Below are 21,399 nucleotides of genomic sequence, written 5' to 3'. Positions count from 1 at the left end.
GTCACAGGACCAAATCCTCTCTCACGCCGACCTTGCCTACGCTACCTTCTCCCGTAAAACTCCCCTGATTTCCCCCCAGAACTCCCCGCTGCTGTCTCTAGCGGGACTCTGTCATCAGAGCCCTATATTAGGCAAAGTGACAGCATTTTAATGCCCCTGTCACTTAGACCCATTCTGAGCAGGACCAGACATTCCAATGGCCAGACCCTCAAGCATGTTCCCAGTGGGAACAATGAGAAGGCTACAGCAGGGAAAACAGCGACTGTGCCCACAGTCATTGCAAAGTCCCTGGGGACCCAAGGTGCACTTCAGAGATGAGTGGGCTCTGTTATTTGCATTTGCCCTTGCAAATGAATCACATCCTAGCCCAGTGGCTGGGCCTGTTTGGTCAGATCCTGATCCTGACCTGAGAATAAGGACACGTGCTTGGTCCCCAGCCAGGCTGTCGGTTTAGCTCTCCGTTCACCTCGCAGCTTGCGGACACGTTGCCACCTCATAGAGCTGGAAGAGACCTCAAGAGTCATCAAGTCCAGCCCCTGCCCAAGGCAGAACCAATCCCAACTAAATCAACCCAGCCAGGGCTGTGTCAAGCCGAGACTTAAACACCTCTAGGGATGGAGATTCCACCCCCTCCCTAGGGAACCCATCCCAGTGCTTCCCCACCCGCCTAAGGAAATAGTTTTTCCTAATATCCAACCTGTACCTGTGTGGAAAGGACTCAATGTTGCTCTGAGTGCGAGCGAGGGGAGAGGGCTGACATACTAGAGTTTTACACCCACCTTGCACAAGTATCGGTGAGCTGATTCTGCCTGCACCTTGGGGAGTTCCTTGCCACGGGGGCAGCGTAGGTACAAAGCACTCCCATTCAGTAGTGTTTCACGCTCATTTTTGCACCGGAGTGACTGACTGCACAAGGGGCTGGGATCACGGAGAAGCAGACTGTAGAATATCCAGTGGCACGGGACATGGCCATCCGCTCCCAACCTGACAGATGGAAAGCCCGGATTCACATCCAAACTGGCCCCCAAATTCAAGATGTCTCAATGGGGGGGGGGGGCTGCATTGGCTTGGCCTCCTCTTTGTTCCTAACAATCCAAGCCAATGTCCATTCTGACTATACAAACTAGGAATGTAAGAGGTTAAACCATTAACCGGTTACCTGGTAAGCAGTAGGCTTATTTGACTACTTACCCAGTAACTGGTTAACCGACCCGGCTGGGGCAGACTCCTATCTGCAACTGGGGCGAGCCTGGCCAGAGCAGCCCCCTGCCCACAGCCACAGCAGAACCTCGTGGCTGGCCCCCTCCCCAGGACCTTGATGGGCTGAAGCAGCCCCCTCCTTGCAGCCGGCACAGCTGGCTGGACCCCACTTGCAGCACAGCAGACCAGAGCACCCTCACCCGCAGCATAGCGGTAAACCAGTTAAACAAATCATGTAACAGGTTAACTCTTTTTTTGGGTTTTTACATCCTTTCTACACACCTGTATGTTGGGTCTCATTTTTTGGTTTCCCTGGGCCTGCTCTTCTCCCCTCTCCCCTTGCCCATGAGAGGGTTGCACAGGCTGGGGGGAGAGGAGAGAAGCACAACTAATGCAGCTTTTGCCCCCGCAGACGGGCACCCCACATGTAACAGTGCTGGCCTGTCAGGTAGCTGACGAGCAGGCCAAACGGCTGCATTCACAAAGACGATGCATGCAGCAAAGCGGGGTGAGCCAAAGGGGAGCAGCTGTGGCTACAAACTGAAACCCCATTGCAGCATTTCCCCTGCCCCTCTGTGGCTGGCACTGGCCAGGTAATGGTGCAGAATATTCACAGTTGGTTCCCACCCCCAGGGGGAAGGATGCGGGCTCTTGCACACGCCCGGCCAGCTACACCCCCCCGTCGATGCCTTCGGAATCTCCCCCCTCGCACAACCGTAGCTCAGGCAGACAGCGAATTCCCGGCACAGACGTGGCATTGGCACCAGGAGGCTCACACGCCGAGCTGGCACCGGCAGGAACACCCAGAGCGTGACTCCGATTCAGAGGGGGACCGTGACAAGGAGGCTGTGTGACAGCTCGCACAGCTGACACTGCCACCCAGGGAATCCAGTACACACCCTCCCTTGTGGCAACTCTATTGACTGCCTCCCCTCTTTGTGTTTGGGGTCAGAGAGGCCCCAAGGCAGGGCTCCCACTGCCAGGATTCCCAGGCCAGCTGAGCTGAAGGGCCTATCTTTAGCTTTTCGCTTGCCAGGGGATTTAAATAGCTAGGAAGGACACCGAAGGCCTCTGTTTATTTACCAGTTTATGCATACAGACCTCGGCTGCACATTGCTAGATTGGCGGGGGGGAGGGGTGCTGAGCACCCTTCTCACAAGCAAACTCCCCCTCGGTGCCGCTGACGCAGATCAGAATCAGGCGTCTACAACTGCAAGACGGGCTGGTCCTGCCCCCGTGCGTACGGGAACGGGGCACAGATATCTCCTGAGCATCCTAAGCCCTCCTAACGTTCAGGGCTGGGGAACGGAGCTGGACTGGCAAGCCTAGAGACTGGAATTCTCCGCTTTGCACCCAGAGCCAGGCTGGCTCTAGAAGTCGCAAGGCAAGCTTCCTCCTCTGCCCCAGCCTCCCCCAGAGGGACCCAGCCAGGTGAATGGGGAGTTCAGTGTCCACAGACCTTGCTCCTCCGGTTAGACGGACACAAGGGGCAGGACTTTGCCCCAGCCACCGGACAGCATCCTACGCCACCGTGGCACCTGTCTGCTCCCCAACTGAGTGAGCCCCATCTCGAGCCCACTGAACCGCCAGACGGGAACAGTTCTGACCCTCCAGTGAGAACCGAGGCCAGGCTCCCATGCCCTTCCCACGCGCCACGCTCGTCAGTTTGCCGCGACACGGCCACGAAGGGGCTGGTCCCTCTCATCCTGACACTGCTCTCCGAAGTCCTGCGGTACAGACCGATTCCAATCAGTCATGCCCGCCATTCCCAGGATTGGGGATGTTCAATTTCAATTCATCAGCTAATTGAGTAGTCAATGGAATTGCCATCGACTACTCGATTAGTCGATCAGGAGGGAGGGGGGCACTCGCTAGCCCCACTGCGCCTCTGCCTTTGAAATATAGCAAAAGCTGCCCGCGGCTCTTGCTACATTTCAAAGGCAGAAGCACAGCAGGGAACCCGACAGGGGAAGCAGAGGCGCAGCGGGGAACCCAGAGCAAGCAGGAACCGCTTTAGTCCCTGCTCTCACCAGGTCCCGACTGCTGCGCCTCTCCCTTTGAAATACAGATTTTAAGCTGGCTCCCCCAGCACAGGCTCCTGCTCTCCCCCTTGCTACTCTGATAGAGGCAGCAAGGGGAGGGAAGCAACTAGTCGCTTACATCCCTACCCAAGATCAGGCCCAGACCGAGAGGAGAGGCCAAAAGCTGCCAAAAGCCTCCTCACCCAAGCCCTCCAAAACAGACGGCTCCGAGCAGGCAGCTCTGCAACCTATTGCTCAAGGCGAGATAAGTCAGGGGTCTGCCCCACGTTAGCCAGGCACATCTCCAAAGGACCAGAAGTCTTGGTTTTTATGGGGAGCAGCATAGGGCAAACCTGAGAGATGTATCCCATTGGCCCATACTGAGACGAAGGCTGGTCAGTGATGCTCAGGTTATTTTAAGCACTTGGCAAGTCCTGAGAAACTGTATCATTGGAAAACAATCCCTGTGGCTCAGGCAGCTTCTCGCAAGGCTTCGGCCGAGGTGGCCAAGTCTCTTCACATGCTGAACACTGAAGGGAGGGCTGGCTGGAGATACACAGGTGAGATTAGAGGATCTAATGGTCTCTTCTGGCCTTAAACTCTGAGGCCACGTCTATACTTACACCGAGATCGACGCTGCAGCAATTGATCTTCCAGCGTCTGATTTAGTGGGTCTCATAAAGACCCACTAAATCCAACACTGAGGGTGCCCCCATCGATGCCAGTACCCCTCGAATCACAAGTATTTGCTCCTGTTGATGTCTCGCTGTGGAGATGGCACCAAAGTTTGAATTAAGATACGTCGACTCCAGCTACATAATTAACACAGCTGGAGTTGCGTATCTTAATTCAAACCTCCGGGTAAGTAAAGGCACGGCCTAGGACTAATCCTTAGTACCTCCTCGATAGCATCTGCCATCTTTGTAGTGCTTCTCATTTATGGGAAAGCTTTCCACAGCCCCAGAAAAGCTAACGGAAATAGAGGCTTGCACTTGCACATTGGTAGGTAATTCGCATAAGTGGGGGGACATGTGGGAGCACTAGCCGTGTGGTTTGGGGGTACAGTGAAACAACTGACTGCTGGTGTGCTGGAGGAACAGTCATGGCACATTTCTGGAGTACTGGCTGTGAACTGGCAGGGTAGCCTTGGGATGCTCTTGATGTACAGCAGTACCTCCGAATTCTCAATGTCCCGGGAAGGCAGGTTGTTTGTAACTCTGAATTGTTCGCACGAATTGTGCCTGTACCTGAATTGTTCGTACCAGTTGTTCTTTCAGAAGTCTGTAACTGAACACTGACTTAATACGGGTTTTAAACTTTTTATGCGGAAAAAGAATGCTTCTTTCCCCTCCGTTTTTCACTAGTTTCCGTTTCACACAGTACCAATCTTTTCGGGAGGTCTCTACTGCTGCCTGACTGCGTACTTCTGGTTCCAAACAAGGTGTGTGATACACTGAGGTTCTACTGTATCACCAGTTCACTATCAGCATACTGGTCATGCACCACTGATGTCTTATTTGTGCCCCGCTGGCGTACTAGTTGTGCACCAGAAGTACACCACTGGCATACCTGTTGTGCACTGGTGCTTATCCATGGTGTCCAAGCACTGCACTACTCACACGCTCATTGCACATTAAGGGATTACTGCCCACATGCTGCTATCATCTCATTAGTGATGCTTTGTGGCAAGCACTACCATGCCGTTCACCCGACTCACTCTCCAATCCAATCCCATCTAGCACATGTCCCAAGGCAAAGCAGCGTGAGCACAACACAGGCAACACTCCTATGTGGAAACCTGGTCCTACTGCTCACCAGCAGCTGAAACAGAAACAAAACCTGTCCAATGTTCGCTTGGCTTTGGAAAGGGGCTGAGACACAGGGGGACAAGGACCCCGGGGGACAAGGACCCCAGGGGAAAAGTGAATTGAGGTTGCGGTTTCCAAACATCCTTAGCACCTGGCTGCATAAGCCTGGTGGCAAACTGTGAAATTCTGTCCCGGCTACTTCACGGCTGAAGCAAGCAGGGGTGGAGAGATTGATGAGGCAGATGGACAGAAGGCAACCGCCCACAGCCCCAAGGGCAGCATCCTGGGCGGGGCTCCCTTCATCTCACCAGGGACACGCAACCTTGAAAGGGAAAAGCAGCCCTTTACTAGGCACTGCCGCCCCCCTGGAGTCTCCCAGGAGGGGGGACCTGGGCAAATAAGGGCAGGAAGCCAATGAGCGACTGACTCACAGGGCCTGTTTTTAGCTCCGGCATCTCAGCAACGTGGACCGCTGTGTTGTTAACAGGCACTTGGGTCAGAGGCCAAATGTTTTCCCTTCCTTACTTTAAATACCACAGTCAGAAGCAGCCCAGACATTTAGCACAGTGAAAACATTACCACTCCGGGGCGGGGAGCAAAACCTGCGTAACAGCAGAACGAGGGCTAGCGGTGTCCCCTGTGGGAGGGGGACCGGCAAGCTCCATCTACCTCAGGTTCCCAGAGTGCCCACAGCCACCTTAACTGGACAGGTGCTGTCCCCGGCACACGGCAGAATCTGGTTCTGACCCAATGTGCCAGACACCTCCATCTCCTAGGACGCACCACCATGCCCCTGGCTGCCGTTTGGGGCAGCAGTGACAGGATAAATAAAAGCAGCTCGCTTACCCTCTTCCTGCCACTGCCCTCACCCTCAGGGAGCAAAAGCAAACCCCAGGCAGAGAGATCAATGACCAGCCACACTTCGAAGCATGGCCCTCAACCCAGCACCATGCTACGTGGGAAGAGGAAGGAACAGGACCAGCCTGATTCCATGCCGGTCCCTAGCAGCCAGTCTTCCTCAAATACCAGGTGCCTTTGCACTTATTCCCTTCACTCTCGACAAGGAACCAGGTAATTGCTGCAAAGGACTCTGGGTATGCACCTGAGGCAAGTTGCTGGAAGTGGGAAGAAGCTGGTATGGAAACAACAGACAGGGATCACCATCGCTGTGCTCCACTCTGCCCGGGGACCTGGCCGCCAATAGACGATGCACAGAGAGAACAACTCTGTAGTGCATCTGGCCAGCTGTGCACTCACAAGGAGGGGCAGCAATCCAGAATGACTTTCCCCCACCAGAATGAAACATCACAAGCCCAGCAGTGAGGAGAAGGGGGGAAAAGTAAGTGGGTTATGTCAAGTGAGCAAAGCTCACCAAAGTCTGTCCTAACAGAGTCACAAGACCACACATCATGGCGACACAGCAGATCAATCCCCCATTTAAGGCAAATCAATATGTGCTCAGTAGCCTAGGAAATGAGGCGAGGGGAACCCACAACACCCAGGGACTGGATGATTAAAACGCCCCCCTTGCATCTGTTTTACCCTTGAGCAGAGCTGTCCTTACCCATATGCAGAATATGCAGTTGCGTAGGGCAACTGAAAATTTGGGGCACCACTGGGTCTTAGTGTCCACCCACCCGCCTCTTCCTATCCTTGGTTTGTGGCTCTGCTTCCTCCAAAGAGGATCTGCTTAACTAAAAAGAGAAAAAGCCTAACAGACCTATTAGCAGAACAAGTGAAAGAGCCATTCAAGTGGTAATTTGACAGCCATTTGCCAACCTGAGGCATATACTGTCACTTTCTGAATTTTGTCCACAGAATCTTGGTTTAAAATTTGCTTTAAAAATATTTCTAAAGTGTGTTGCTGAAGATTATAAAAATCACATCTCTAAAAAAATAAAATGCCCCTCCAGACTGCCATCTGGCACAGGGGTACCGGTTTAATAGCGTTGCCAAAAATCCTAAGACAACAGGCAAAAGAAAAAAAAATCAAAATAACCTTGCCCAAAGCCTCCACGGGGGGAAATGGCAGCTCTTCAGATTAATTTCAGCAAAAGCCGCACTTTTTAATGGCTGCCTCTGTGCCCCTCATGGGTGTGGGTGGGGCAACTTAAAAAAAAAAGGCTCAGGGTCCAGTCATTTGCACATAAGACCAGTACACAAGAAAAATCTGAGTCTGCCCTGACTCAGACAGGTGTAAATCTGGAGTAATTCCAAACCAGTTAAAGGAGATACAGAGGCGCAAATTAGGCGGTAACAGAAATCAGAAAGAGATCAGTACTCTGCTTTTAGCGTGCTAACTCTGAGCTTGCATGATGACTTCTTGAGCTGGGACAGCTCCATCTCAAATGTAGATATACCTGCAAGCTTCTGGCGAGCTCCAACAAAAGGGACAAGTCATTCAGTAGTTGAAGGAACCTTGCACTTTTCCCTAAGGGAGATGGGCCCACATGAAACCTCTATCCACCCCCTCCCTCACTTCAGTTGTTTGGGAGGATGCACCGCAGTGCTAGGAAGCAGGTAGTATTTATAAATGTGCACCAGCCAGGCCCCGTGGGCTGCCGGGAGGCTTAACAGAAGGTGGATTGCATGTAATTGTACCGTGCCTGCACCGCCCTATGAGTTCTCAGCCTCTCTGGACACAGGAGCTGCAGCTGTTGCTCAAACCCAATAATAAACAAGTCAAAGAACAGAGTGTGACGACTTCCCAAATAGCCCTCACAACTGTCCCTGCTTTCACATCCTGATCTACCTTTGTCCCAGCCCCCAGCCCTCTCCTCTGAGCTGTAAAAATGTAACTGACAGCGGAGAAATCAGTGATGCCAGCTTTGCTCCATCCCCCTCCCTTCCACTCGGCGTGAGCCCTGCATTTTAGAGTTTACTGAGTCGGATTTGTTTCCCCAGAGTAATTCCATTGAAAACTATGGAGTGACCAAAGATCTGGCAACCAAAGGTCCGGATCCAGCCCTACTGGTGCACGCCTCTATCCTGCATTCCCAATGGCGCGACTGAAAGCTGCCCCAATGCTCAGACCACCAGACCGTGATTGGTGACAACTCAACCGCAGGCGAGCTGAGAGATCCTGGCCAAAGCAGCACTTGCTGATTATCAGCACTGCGGCTCAGCTTCCTCAAAGGAGGAGAGGTTTGGGGCATGAAGGGATGGAGCCTAGGAAAGGGGCAATCCACAGGAGCAGAAAGGCACAAGTCTGAGTCCTGAGAGAAAGGAATAGGGCCTGCGCCCTGAGGACTTGGATTCAGCTCCTGCCCCGGACCTGTTTCAGATGAGGAAAGAGGTGAGGTGACCAAGCCGTACTTCCCACATTGGTGACTTTAAATATAGCGAGTGGCTTGGAGAAGTAACTGGCAATTTGACTGACTGACTTGCATCGCTCTCCCCTCGCCCAAGCTCTGCAGGGCAATGGTGTGGAACAGCTCCCTCCGCACTAGATTATACAAGTCTGCCGTTCCAATTCATCTGGCATCCTCTGACACCTTGTCCCCATGGACGGGGCATGGCAGACAGGGCGTGGGTCTGGTCTCACCGGCCCCTCAATCACTCCATGCTTACACCAAACTGCCCCCTTCTCTTCTCCAAAAGGACCAGGGAAAGTAGCCATCATGCCCAGGCCCTAAGTCCCCGGCCTGTCTGGATCCAGCCTCCAAGGCTCCGGCCTTCACACGCCGCCGCCCCCGCCAGCACTGGCGAGCGTGTGCTGGCACTCCAGCCCTTACTCCCTCCTCCCTTCTCCACTGTGGGGCCGGAGCACACACAATCTACTTGCCTGGCCCCTCCCAGGCTCTGATGTGCAAGAAGAATGTCAGGAGTGTCTTTCTCCTCAGTCAAGGGCCACGTCAATGAGGGGTTGTTTGCGGTTGTGGGTCTTTATTCGCTCCTCTATTGTGTGCAGCCCTCCCCCCCCATGATTTTTCTGTGGGTCAGTGGCCTCCAACCCAAAAAAGGTTCCTTGCGCCCTAAAGCTAGTGCTGTTCTCAATAATTCAGGACGCTAGAGCGGGGGTGGCCAACCTGTGGCTCCAGAGCCACATGCGGCTCTTCGGAAGTTAATACGCAGCTCCTTGCATAGGTTCCAAAACCAGGGCTGGAGCTACCAGTGCCAACTTTCCACTGGGCCGGAGGGTGCTCACTGCCCTAGGCGCTGTCCCTCTAGGCTCCTGCCACTTCCTACCCTCTCCACTGAGCCGGTCACACCCATGCTTCCCTCCTCCAGTGTCTCCCACGGAAAAAGAGCTGATCCCAGTGGGCAGGAGGAAAAGGAGAAGGAGGCACTGACCAGAGGGGGCTGCCCGTGGGCGGGATGTGCAGAGGGCTGGTGAGATAGAACGGTTGCTCTTTGGCAACGTGCATTGGTAAACTCTAGCTCCTTCGCAGCTTTAGGTTGGCCACCCCTAAGCTAGAGGAATCTTTTCCCATTCCCTCCAAAAAGTCCCCCCTCTGTTCCCTGCCTATAAACATGTCTTGCCAGCCAGGGAAGCATCTCTCTTCCTCTTCCCTCCCTCCCTCCACCTCCACCCTCTGGCTTGCCTGTGGTTTGCATTATCATCTGCTAATATTACAACACACTGTTTACTTCAGTTTTGCTGCAGCTTTGAGGCTTTTGAGAGTTCCCACCAGGCTGCGAGGGAGTCTGACAAATCAGTCATGTGACTAGCTGCTCTGATCCCAGCCCGAATAAAAAAAAAAAGCACCCTGCTCTCAGAAATACAAAGGATGAATCAGCAGTTCCCTTCCTCCACCCCCAAGCGAAAACTCGCCCATCTTAAAAACACCCGATTGGCTTCGTTTTCACCACTGATGGCACAAGAGAGGGCAGCACCGTCTATGGAGTTAGCCCCGCATACCATGGTGAAGCAGGCCTGATCTGTTTCACTTTCTGTTTCTACTAAGCCACCCTTCCTGGTTCTCATGAAACTAACTGCACCATTGTGCTTAGCTTTCAACACTCTCGGGGGTTACTGCAATCCAAAACAGAACCACCCACATATACCAGTGATGGGGTGGAGGAAGGATAGATAGCACATGGCAAGTAATAAACCGTCATGTAAAAAGAAATTGTAAATGTTCTGCTATTCCTTCCCTTAGTACAAATGACTACCTATAACTTTGGTTTCAAGAAGTCTTATTTCTGAAGTAAACAATTTTCAAACAGTAAAAGTGGGGGACCCTTACTCTGTGGGAAACATCAATGACCCTTGGTCTTGGGATTTATCTATGTAAAAAATTGCAGCAATTTAACTGAACTTTAAACGGATCAGACTGTAAGCTCTTTGGGGCAGCGGCTGTCTTTTCGCTCCAGGTCTATGTAGTGCCTAGCACAATAACAGCTGGATCCCAGAGACTCAGGTTCCCAGATGCTTCCTCAATAAAAAAAAAAAAAAGAATTTAGTTCAACTTGTATAGATCCCTGCATAGCTACTCTTATACCAATAAAAAGTGGCATTTTCCAAGTTTTGCTTTCAACAGGTTTCATATAAATCAGAATATGCCACTTTTAAACTAAAACAAGACCATCAACAGTGACGTTCACACCAATTTAATTGGATTATTTTTAAAATGGATTTAAATGAAATCAGTGGAGTGTTTCCATGTAGAGAAGACCCACGACAAGGGACATTTGAGAGGCATGGATAGAGAGATGCAGAGAAAAGCAATACAATCTATTTCATTAACATTTCCATTAGGTTTGAGCCCACTTTTTATCTTCTTTTGGACATGCTACCCAGGCAAAGTCTCTTTAAATCCCAGGCATTCGCATTAGAACCACGTGACGCCAGCAATGTCTGTGGAAACTGCGCCAGTAATGCCATTGGCCCAAAGTCTGTATTTTAAACAAAAACTAACACTTCATTATTAAACCAGGTGTTTTGGTTCTAAAGTTAACACAAAATAAAAATAAAACCAGTGCAAAGCCTACACAGTTGCGTGACAAGTTTACCATACCATTTAAGTCCCTAAAAATAAGGCTGTATACTACATAACCTGAGTTAGACCATATATATATCTCCCCACTAATCCCAAAAAAACTGCTGGATTTTACCCTTGATATTGTATGAAGAAAATGTATAATAAATAATCAACACCAACACCACTTTTAGGATTCTATGATTCTGTGAATTCTATAACTGGAAGGGACCTTGAGAGGTCATCAAGTCCAGGCCCCTGCCCTCACGGCAGGACCAAGCACCGTCTAGATCATCCCTGATAGATGTCTAGACAACCTGCTCTTAAATATCTCCAGGGACGGAGATTCCACAACCGCCCTAGACAATTTATTCCAGTGTTTAAACACCCTGACAGTTAGGAAGTTTGCAGATCACACTTTGAGAACCTCTGATCTAATCCAACTTCCAGTATAACACAGGCCACAAAGTTATATTTCTGCATTGCATATTCACAGACTTTAATGTAAGAGCAGGAACCAGTGTGATCATCAAATCTGACCTCTTGCATGTTGCAGACCATGGAACCTCACCCCCTCACTCCAGTAATAACCTCTGGCTGACTTCGAGAACTTGTGTCTGACTAAAGCGTATCTTCCAGGAAGGCATCCAGTCTGGATGTGAACACACCAAAGCACCACTCGGTTGTTCCAACAATGAATCACCATTGCTGTTAAAAACACATGCCTTATTTCTAATGCACAAGAAGTTAGAAACAAAGCACGTTAATGACAGAATCTGGAAAAGAACGCAGGAGTCAATTCAGCTTGCGTGGCCAATGCTAAATTCACTCAGACTTTTCTGAAGTTACATTTCAGTGACTCGTGGTAGCACCTGGGTTCACCCAGTTGGCCCCCTACCAAAATTTTGATTGCTAAATGAGGTGCTCCCTCTTGTCCCCTCCCTGTTCCTCTGCATGGCCCTCCCTATACCCCCCACAGACTCCAGTCGCCTATCTACTGAGTTTTTACACTGCCTTCAACACCATGGTACGAGCACTTCCCAGATGTGCACTGAGCAATATGACTAACATTGGTCACATGTGGTTTTCTCGTTCTCTCTCTTCCTCTATTCACAGGGAAATTGTGTGGCATTCTTCTTTCTTTATAATGAACTATCTATAGCTACATTACTTGTTTACATCAGCAAAAGCAACACTGAAGTGCAGAAAAATCAAAGAAGTTAGTGAAACGCTTTGGCATTTTGGGAGATCATTGCTGTGGGGCAGCCACCAGGTGGCACTGAGCGTAGAAGCAGTGGTTTTGAAAATACCCTGCATTTGCACTAGCCCAGACTAGTAGATTTTGTGTGCTCCAGCCCCCCGGGTGTTGGGGGGAGTCCCGAACCTTGAGGGCCAGGAGCACCCCACGCCTTTGGTTCTCCACCCCTGCTGTAAATAAACAAGTCAAATTATGAAAGTGTCCGGTCTCTTTCTCAGTGATTTCTTCTCCAACAGGAAACCCACACAAACTCAAAATGCACTGTCATGAGGCAGAGGCATGACATTATTATAAGTCACTTGAGGACCTTCCAGAGCTCTTTCTAAAGAAGATATGCAGAGAAAGAGAGTTACTTTTTATTTCTGTGATGCATCTGGGAAAAAAATGCCTTTGTCTTCCAGTGCACATTAGCCCAAATTTCTCTTTCTGCACCTCGGAAAGTATTTCCTGCTTTTCAGAAAAGAATGGCAGAAGTGGACTCTCTAACAGGCCCCCTCTAACTTTCATCTTCCTCTCAGTCACAATGTGGCTCACCAGGAACGTTTCCCGGGAAACTGCCACCAGCCAACGTGGAAGCAGGACGAGGCGGTGGGAACGGCATGCTAGCAATTTCCCAAAGTGGGAAGAAGTGCTAACAAGCTTCTCCATGCCGATGCATCACAGCGTGAACCCAGAAGGCGCTGATACAGTGTGGTTGGGGTACCACGGTTTCCCGTGCAAGCCTAGAGTTCTCCAGGCTGCAGTTGTCTTCTGGAGGCTGGTGCACCATTCCCATAGCCTCAGCCTCAAGAGATGGTAATCGAGTCATCGCCGCACTCCTGGAAAGGGCAGGGCCTTGGGTGGAAAGGGCGGGACCTCGGGTGGAAAGGGCAGGGCCAGGGCAGCCAGTCCTCCTCACCAAATGCGGGCCCCCACAGGCTTTAGAGCCACCCCAAGCATGCGGCAGCAATTTAAAGGGCCCAGGGGCACAGTACCAGCAGCCAGCATCCCCAGGCCCTTGGAATCCGCCCCACCTGTTTACAGGCCTGAAGACCTGAGCAGACTGCCCATACCTGGTGCAAGAAGAATCTGTTGCTTCAGCAATCCCAGGTTCTCCCCACCCCCTGCTATGCTTTGCCAACGTGACTACAGGAACCACCGTGTTGCCTAGTCATGCCATCTACAGCTTGAAGAACTGGTCCCCGGACACATCTGCTTGCCCCCAGCAGTGATGCAGGGCCATGCCAGACCTGCTCCGAGCTTCAAACCATGCACTCTTTTACGATACTGTAGAACACTGAGTGTACCAGCTTCCACAACTCTGAAATTCCTTGTAACATTTCCTGAAACAAACAGGGCATCATGGCAGGCCCTGCCCAGAAACGGTCACCATGAGGCAGCATGAATCAGACCCAGGAAAGCACAATGCCATGCTTTCTTCAGTGGGCCTTGTCTTTTTCGACTGGTGTGTCGTCCAAAGAGAGGTGTCCTGCCCTGGAAAAATCACAGTTCCTGACATCTTGCCAAACTTAGAATAATGGAGTCACCAGTATCATTGAGAGGCATCATGGGCTAGTGGCTAAAGTACCAAACTGGGACTCAAATGGGCTAATTCTATTCCCAGCTCTGCCACTAACCTGCTGTCCAGTCTCCGGCCAGCCACTTCCCCTTTGTTTCCTCTCACACCCTTTTCCCTCTCCCTGCTGCCACAATAAATATGTGTAACAATAACAAACACGACACTGGATCTCTACCCCCTGGATACAGCTGGATCAGCCAGCCCAGAGAGAACTTAACCATGGGGCTCACATGCACAAGGGAAAGGAAACATCTGCATTAACGAAAGTCTTTACTCCCACTGCCATGGCTTCCAATCACCCACATTCTCTTCCACCAGTATAACCCAGATACCCCCGGGATCAGAAAGTTCCCATCACAGATCTCCTCCTACCAGTTGGGGCTGTCTCCTTCCCTGAGGATGAGAAAGCATTAGTGGATGGATGCTAAAGAATGTGAAAGGTTAACCGGTGAAACTGATAAGCATCACCCTAAACGGGAGACAAGAAGGAAGACTTCTATCTATAAATATACTTGGCGAGTGCTCAGATGCTATACAAAAGTTAGCTATATAAGTACCTACATAAACCAAAATCTGGATTGTCAATTAGAGATGTAAAAGCCACTTTAACCAGCTAACCAGTTAATCCAATAAGGGTGATGCTTACCAGTTAACCGGTTAAGCATTGACACCCTATTGTTAATGTTGCAGAAGGATATTAATATGAAGAACAAAGTCAGGCTCATGCTAATTTACTGTATTTAACAGAAGCTTTTGCCCTGCAGCTAATCTCGGGGGGGGGGGGGATTTACAAATACTCCATATCTAGGGACAGAAACAGGGAGAGAGTGACCAAGAACCAGCTACATAGGCAAAGGGAGAGCTCGATAGGCCTGAGATGGAACAAGGTTGATGGGTATCAATTCAGTGCCTCACAGACCGCAGTGCAATTCTATTCCAAAAAGGTTCCTTTTATCACCTTCATCACTGTGTTTGCACGTCTTTCAGCAGTGCATTAAATGACAGGACTTGCCGGCATGGTTCGCACATGCTCTCATCCTTCCCAAAAGGGGAAAAACATGCAGAGAGCAGAGTGTTTTGTTTTGGGGAGGCGGTGGTGTTTTATTAAACGTCCACATTGCTCTGTGTTTATGGCAGAGAAGGCAGAGTGAAGACACGTACCCGTGTGGTGGGCGTGGAAGATGGTGAAGTCTGTGATGGTTCTTTGTTCTGATGGGAGTTTGTTCCACCTGTGTAACTGACCTCCTAAGCAAAGAAAACCAAATAGGCCATAGAGAACTACTCTCCAGGGACCCTCTTAAAAACTAGTCGATGCATCATGGTGGGGCAGCTTGCCACAGCCCGCGCTGTTCCCTGAACTAGAAGCTCTTATTCTCCAGGGCTGACATTCTAGCCACTTTCACTAGACCTAAATTAGAGTACAAGAACATCACAGCCTGCAGCTCACCCCCATGCGCCTCTCCTGAGCCTCCCTGTCAGATACAGGTGCTGAACCAATCTATAAACCTCAGCTCATCATGTTGTTCAAGCAATAACCAAACTCATGGGAAAGCCATGCTGAGTCAGCGCCCTGCAGACCAGCAAAGCCCCAAAGGCATCCTAACCACCAGAGCACCGTCAGCACCACACACAACCCCCAGCTGGTATCCCACCACGACTCCACAAGCCCAGCCAGGGCATCACAACACAGTACAGCGCTTCCCAGCACTCTGCACAGAGTCATGCCACAAGACAAGAGGCCAGGTCAGGCAACCAACATGTGTTACAGCCATGACAGGAGAGGCCCAGGTTTCCCACCTGAGCTCCTGTGGGTGGGGAAAAGTTGCAAGAAGCAGAAGGGTATTTTCAGGTGCTGTCCTTCAACCCCTTTTCACTACCGTGGTACTGGGGAAGCCCCTTGTGTTGTCTGTCTGTGTTAAATTATACAACAGATTTTACTGCAGCTGAAGGTCCGGCTTTACTATTACATCCTCCAAGCTCTGTGGCTGATCTCCACCCCCCAACACACACACACTGATTAATCACGTCAGTTGCTAGGAAATGCAGGGCTCTCTTCCCTTTCCAGACAGCAGAGAGTTTGCGGTTTCCACCGGCCAGTTTTGCAAACCTCAGCACAAGGTGGGAGTCAGGGTCCTATTTCAAACATTGGGATGTGTATGCAATGGACTAGCTGCTCCGGACCGAAAAACACAGCCTTCAAACAAAGCACACGGAAATTGGACTCACGCTGTCCCACCCAAACACACCCTGGTGCCGTTTCCTACTGATAAAGGCAAACCCTGGAATCAGGCAAGCTCAGTGCCCCTTTGAAAACATCCTTGACCTCCTCTGCAAATACCTGTACATTAGAGTGTGTACTTTGTGGTTATAGGTCTATAGACACACAAGCTGACCTGCTGAGCTTTTTTGCTCACCCCATCTCCACAAGGTGACTGGCCCAGGATACACACACTGATCACTAATACACCAGGAGCTTCTACAGAAAAATCTCAAGCAGCAATAACAACATTCAGATACCACAGCGATCATCAGGGGATACACAGAGAGGCAGAGCATGACTACTGTGGGACGACAATCAATTAAATAATAGTAGAGTAGAACAGGGACAGGTATAAACGTACTGGAGTTGGGCGAGTCGCTTGTAGCGAACAACCCCACACACAAATGGACCCACTACGTTGGGAAGGAGTCAACATGGCTTTTGTAAAGGGAAATCGTGCCTCACGGATCTATCAGAATTCTTTGAAGGGGTCAACAAGCATGACCCCTATATAGAAAGGATGTGGACGCATTGGAAAGGGTCCAGAGGAGGCTGGCCAAAATGATTAGGGAGCTGGAGCTCATGACCTATGAGGAGAGACTGAGGGATTTGGGTTTGTTTAGTCTGCAGAAGAGAAGAGTGAGGGGGGATTTGATAGCTGCCTTCAACTTCCTGAAGGGAGGTTCCAAAGAGGATGGAGAGAGGCTGTTCTCAGTAGTGACGGATGGCAGAACAAGGAGCAATGGTCTCAAGTTTCAGTGGGAGAGGTCTAGGTTGGATATTAGGAAAACTATTTCACTAGGAGGGTGGTGAAGCACTGAATGGGTTACCTAGGGAGGGGGTGGACTCTCCATCCCTAGAGGTGTTTAAGTCCCGGCTTGACAAAGCCCTGGCTGGGTTGATTTAGTTGGGATTGGTCCTGCCTTGGGCAGGGGGCTGAACTTGATGACCTCCTGAGGTCTCTTCCAACTCTATGATTCTATGAGGACCAGAGTGATGAATTGGATCTAGTGTACTTGGACTTTCAGAAAGCCTTGGACAAGGTCCCTCCAACAAAGTCTCCTAAGGGATAAGAAGGAAGTTCCCTGAATATAGGAAACAAAGGGTAGGAACAAACAGTCAGTTCTCCCAAGGGAGCAAGATAAATAGCAGGGTCCACCATGGAACTGCACTGGGACCAGTGCTGTTCAACATAATCCATAAATTATCTGGAAAAGGGGGCAAACAGTGAGATGAGAAAGTATGCAGATAATACACAATTACTTAAGATACTTAAGTCCAAAGCAGACTGTGAAGAGTTACAAAACTGAGTGACTAGGCAACAAAATGACACATGAAATTCAATGTTGATGAAAAAGCGATGCACAATGGGAAACATAATTCCAACTATCTCTAGAAAATGCTGAGGTCGAAATGAACTGTTATCACTCAAGACAGAGATCTCGAAGTCATCATGGTGGCTAGTTCTCTGAAAACATCCACTCTATGTGTAGCAGCAATCAAAAAAGTTTTAAAAGGACCAGGACTAGTTCATCTTACAAGAGAGACAACTAAAGGGGGACATGATGGAGATGTGTAAAATCACGATTGGCATGGAGCAAACTCCTTCACATAATGAAGTTATGAAGTTAATAGGCAGCAGAATAAAGCTGCTTTATACTTTACATGACTGTGGGGTCTGCAATTTAACTGCTAGAATTTTTAATGGTTGCATTTTTAATGTATTGTTTTTCATCCCTACCAGTAAACATATCACCAAGCCTCTCATGAAGGATGGCACCTTGACTATTGATTCAAATACTTAGGATTCGTTTGCTTTTGCTGCTGCATCATTGGTCACATAAGTCACATGGTTTCTGCTGTCCAACTGGCTTACTCCCAAAGAGCTTTCAAAGGTGCCCATTCCATAGCCCTACAACAAGTATAGGGTACCACTTTCTTTCTGCCTGCTCTGTGATTAACTGCAGGGCTGTCAATCCAGCTCCTTTTACCACTATGAATGAGTAGGCAACTGATTATGTGTATGTAGGCAAAGTTCCTGATCCTGTAGTTGGATCCTTGCAGCCACAGCCCAAAGCATGGAAGTCCAGCACACACAGACCTGAAAGCAAGATCAGGGCCTTAGTGGTCCTGTTGTAATTGTCTTTTAGTCTGAGAGGAAAATGCTCTGGAAATACAGCAAGCCACAGCTGCCATATACTAGATCTGGCTACGTGACAGAGAGGGTGTGTCATGTTTAGGTGTTGATCCAGCATCCATAAACAGAAGCTCAAGGCAGGGATCCTTCCACACAGCCTCAGTCCAAGCCTCCATGCACAGGAGCACTGTGGCATGAAGTCAAATAACATGGTAGAAGAAATCGAGAGGTAAACAAAAAACCTAACCATCTGTTCAACTCTCTTCACGAAAGACACCAGGCCCACAAAGAAGCAAGAAGCAACCCATAACTGCTGCATCCAATACCAGGAGAAAGCCCCCTAATCACATGAAGAATGTGTTGCACTGAAAAAGAAACAATAATAAACATTTTTTTAAAGGGAAATTTCCCCATCATCTGACTTGCTGAGGTTCAGTGGAATCAGGAAACGTGCTAGAGGGCTGTTGCAATCCTTCCTGCTTTGCAATTAATTAATCAGAGAATGTAGTTGCGCCCAAACTGAATTTGGCACAATGTGTTCTGACTGCTAAGCGTGCAAGACTGGAAGCCAGTCATCCCTGCATTTTACCCCCAGACACGAACACAATGAATTGCTTATTGAGTGACCCGCGTCCATGGGCCCAACACCCAGCTGATCTGTACTTTGTGGAGTCATTTACATTCAGTGCATCGCAGATGTAAAAACCACACCGAATCAGAAAGGCAGCATTTTACATCCACACGTCCTGGCATAAATGGTAAGAGGCAGAGCAACTGCAAATAGAGTCCGTGCCTTAGTTTCCCCATCAATAAAATGGGAATTAACACCACTTGGAGCCAATGGGATTCAGTACAAGCAAAGGGGGCTCACACTAATGGATCCCAAAGCAGGACTGGAGCTTTCTATTTCAGAAGGGGCTGGTGAATACTAGTTAGTTAAGGTTTGCAAAATGTTGTGAAAACATGTGAAAGCTGCACACAGGTTAACACTGAAAATGTATCTTCCCTTGTATCCAGGAAGTGCTGGCAGCTACCACAATCTGAACAACACCGCTGCTATTCCAGTACTGTTAAGTTTTGTTGTTGTTGTTTGTTTGTTTGTTTGTTTGTTTGTTAAGTAGCTCTAATACAGCTCCTTCCCCTGCATCTGATTGTTTTTGTATATTACAGAGTCTAAGCCTGAGACTCGATTTGCACAGACACCACTCAACTCCTAGATACAACTGCAGGATCAGGGCCTCGGATTATAAACACATCACATAGCATGCAGCACCAAACATAAAACCCAGACCAACATTTGTAGAGTCCTTTAAAAGCAAAAAGCCCTCTTGCATCCATACTGTGCCCACTGCCAACCGAACTGGATGAGCACTAAGCATCTACACATTACTCCATCTAAACATCTCACCGCAATGGCACACCAACCACCCAGGGAGTTTGCCACCCAAGGGTTCCCAAACACTTGTCCATCTCAGTAACAGCAGCAAACGCCTTCCTGCAAACCTGCTGTTTGCCAAGCCAGGGGAAGGCCTTGCCATACTTGATTTCATTTTTAAAGAAAACCCTGACCAGTTATTTCCAGAAGGTGAAGGGAGCAAGGACACAACTCCGCTGCTTGGAGTGGAACAGCCCTGCCTAACGCTCACACAAGCTCTGGCTTCTCTCATCGTAACAAGTTACATAAGAGCCCGGAGACTGGCTTTTAATCTGCTTTCTGCGCTGTTGAGAAGGCACGGATCCCGCACAGGCGCGCACTCCGGCTTTCCCACTTCCCTCGGCCATGGGGTCTGCGGGGCAAAGGGGCATCTCCCGCCTCCGTTTTGCAGCGCTCAGCTCCGAGCCCCTAGATGCTGGTCCCGGGTCCGGCTTCCCACTCGCCCCCCACGCCCACGCGTGCTGGTCCCGGGTCCGGCGTGTGCCTCCCACGCGCCTTCCACCCACGCGTGTCTGCCCCTCCCCTGTTGGTCCGGCGTGTGCCTCCCACGCGTGTCTGCCCCCCCCCAGTACCGGGTCCAGCCTCCCCCTGAGCGGCTACAGACGCATCCCCCGGCTCCCCGCTGCACGGAGCCCCCCTGCCCGCTGGCCGGTGCCGGGCCCGCTCCTGGCCCCGCTCCGCGACCCCCCCACCCCGGGCTGGGCTGCAGCCCCCCGCCCGCCGCACTCACCCTCCCGTGAAGGTCAGCGCCTGCCGCCGCCGCCTGGGCCGCGCTCGCTCCCGGCCCCGCGTCCGGCTGCTGCTCCGCCCCCCCCCGCTCCCGGGGCGCTGCAGCCCGCCCGGCCCCCGCCGCGTGCCTCGACCCCCGGGACCCCGGCCGGGCAGCGCTCCCCCCCGCCCGCTGTCAGTCACCTTCTCGCCAGCCTCCGCGCGGCGCCCGACAGGGGGCAGCACGCCGGCTCCGCGCGCTGCATGCCGGGGCTCGTAGTTCCCGGCGCCGCGGGGCATGCCGGGGCTTGTCGTTCCGCGCAAGCGCCCAGCCGGGAGGGAGCGTGTCTCCCGAGGCAGGATGGGGGTTTGCGCGTCCCACAGCCGCCCAGCTCCCACTGCATGCTGGGACTTGTAGTTTTGTGCTTGTTCCCTTGCATTTTTTTTTCCTCCCCCCAGCACTTGTTTCTTTATTTTATTTAAAGTATTTTTACCCCGCCCAATTTTTTTAAACACAATAAATAAATGTATATAAAGTAAAATACAAGACTCCCAAGGGGGGGGGGGAAGACATAACATCTCCTAAAACACCTCAAGAGGAGGGACTGGGACACACACACATTTTTACTACATTTTTTATTTTCACCTCCACAATTTTAAGAGGCGTCTTTTTGTTCAGGGTTTGTGCTGCTCCAAGCACAGGGGTCGGGGACTGGATGTGAGACGGGGGCTCCTGCATGCTACTGCAACACAAAATAAAATATGAATCATGAATCGTAGTCCATGGAGATGAGACTTAAGAGGGAAATGCTTCTGAGACATTTCTTCACGCTGGGTTCTGGACTACACTACAGACCTGTTTTGGTATAACTATGAGTGACATAGTTATTCCAACCCAATTGCCATGTAGTCAGCGCTATGTCAGTGGGAGAACTTCACCTGTCGCCAGAGGTGGATTAAGATTTACTGGGGCCCCCGGAACAAAATGGACATCCGTGGGAACCACAACCACGGAGACTGGGGGGGTTCCTGGTCCGTTTTTTAACATGGGTGCAGTAGCCTCTCGCAGGTATAGAGCGGTGGCTCTCCTTCT

The 21,399-nt window shown here is 50.6% G+C and overlaps 1 protein-coding gene across 7 annotated transcripts in view; it reads right to left on the bottom strand.

The window, feature by feature from the left end:
* The window catches only part of TFEB (transcription factor EB), a 92,167-nt gene extending 71,517 nt beyond the window's left edge, over nt 1-20,650 (bottom strand). For 2 of the 7 annotated variants that reach the window (XM_075910350.2, XM_075910348.2), the window contains exon 1: nt 780-9,503. The gene's annotated coding sequence lies outside the window, so the exon portion shown is untranslated. Of the gene's footprint in view, nt 1-779; nt 9,504-20,328; nt 20,487-20,510 lie in introns of those variants that run through there. The other 5 variants (XM_089773705.1, XM_075910345.2, XM_075910347.2 and 2 more) reach the window with 5 other exon arrangements.
* Between the last annotated feature and the right edge of the window lie 749 nt (nt 20,651-21,399).

The sequence above is a fragment of the Pelodiscus sinensis genome, chromosome 27 (assembly GCF_052426305.1).
Source record: "Pelodiscus sinensis isolate ZL-2025 chromosome 27, ASM5242630v1, whole genome shotgun sequence".
Classification (NCBI taxonomy): Eukaryota; Metazoa; Chordata; order Testudines; family Trionychidae; genus Pelodiscus; species Pelodiscus sinensis.
This window is presented reverse-complemented; position numbering and strand designations above follow the sequence as displayed.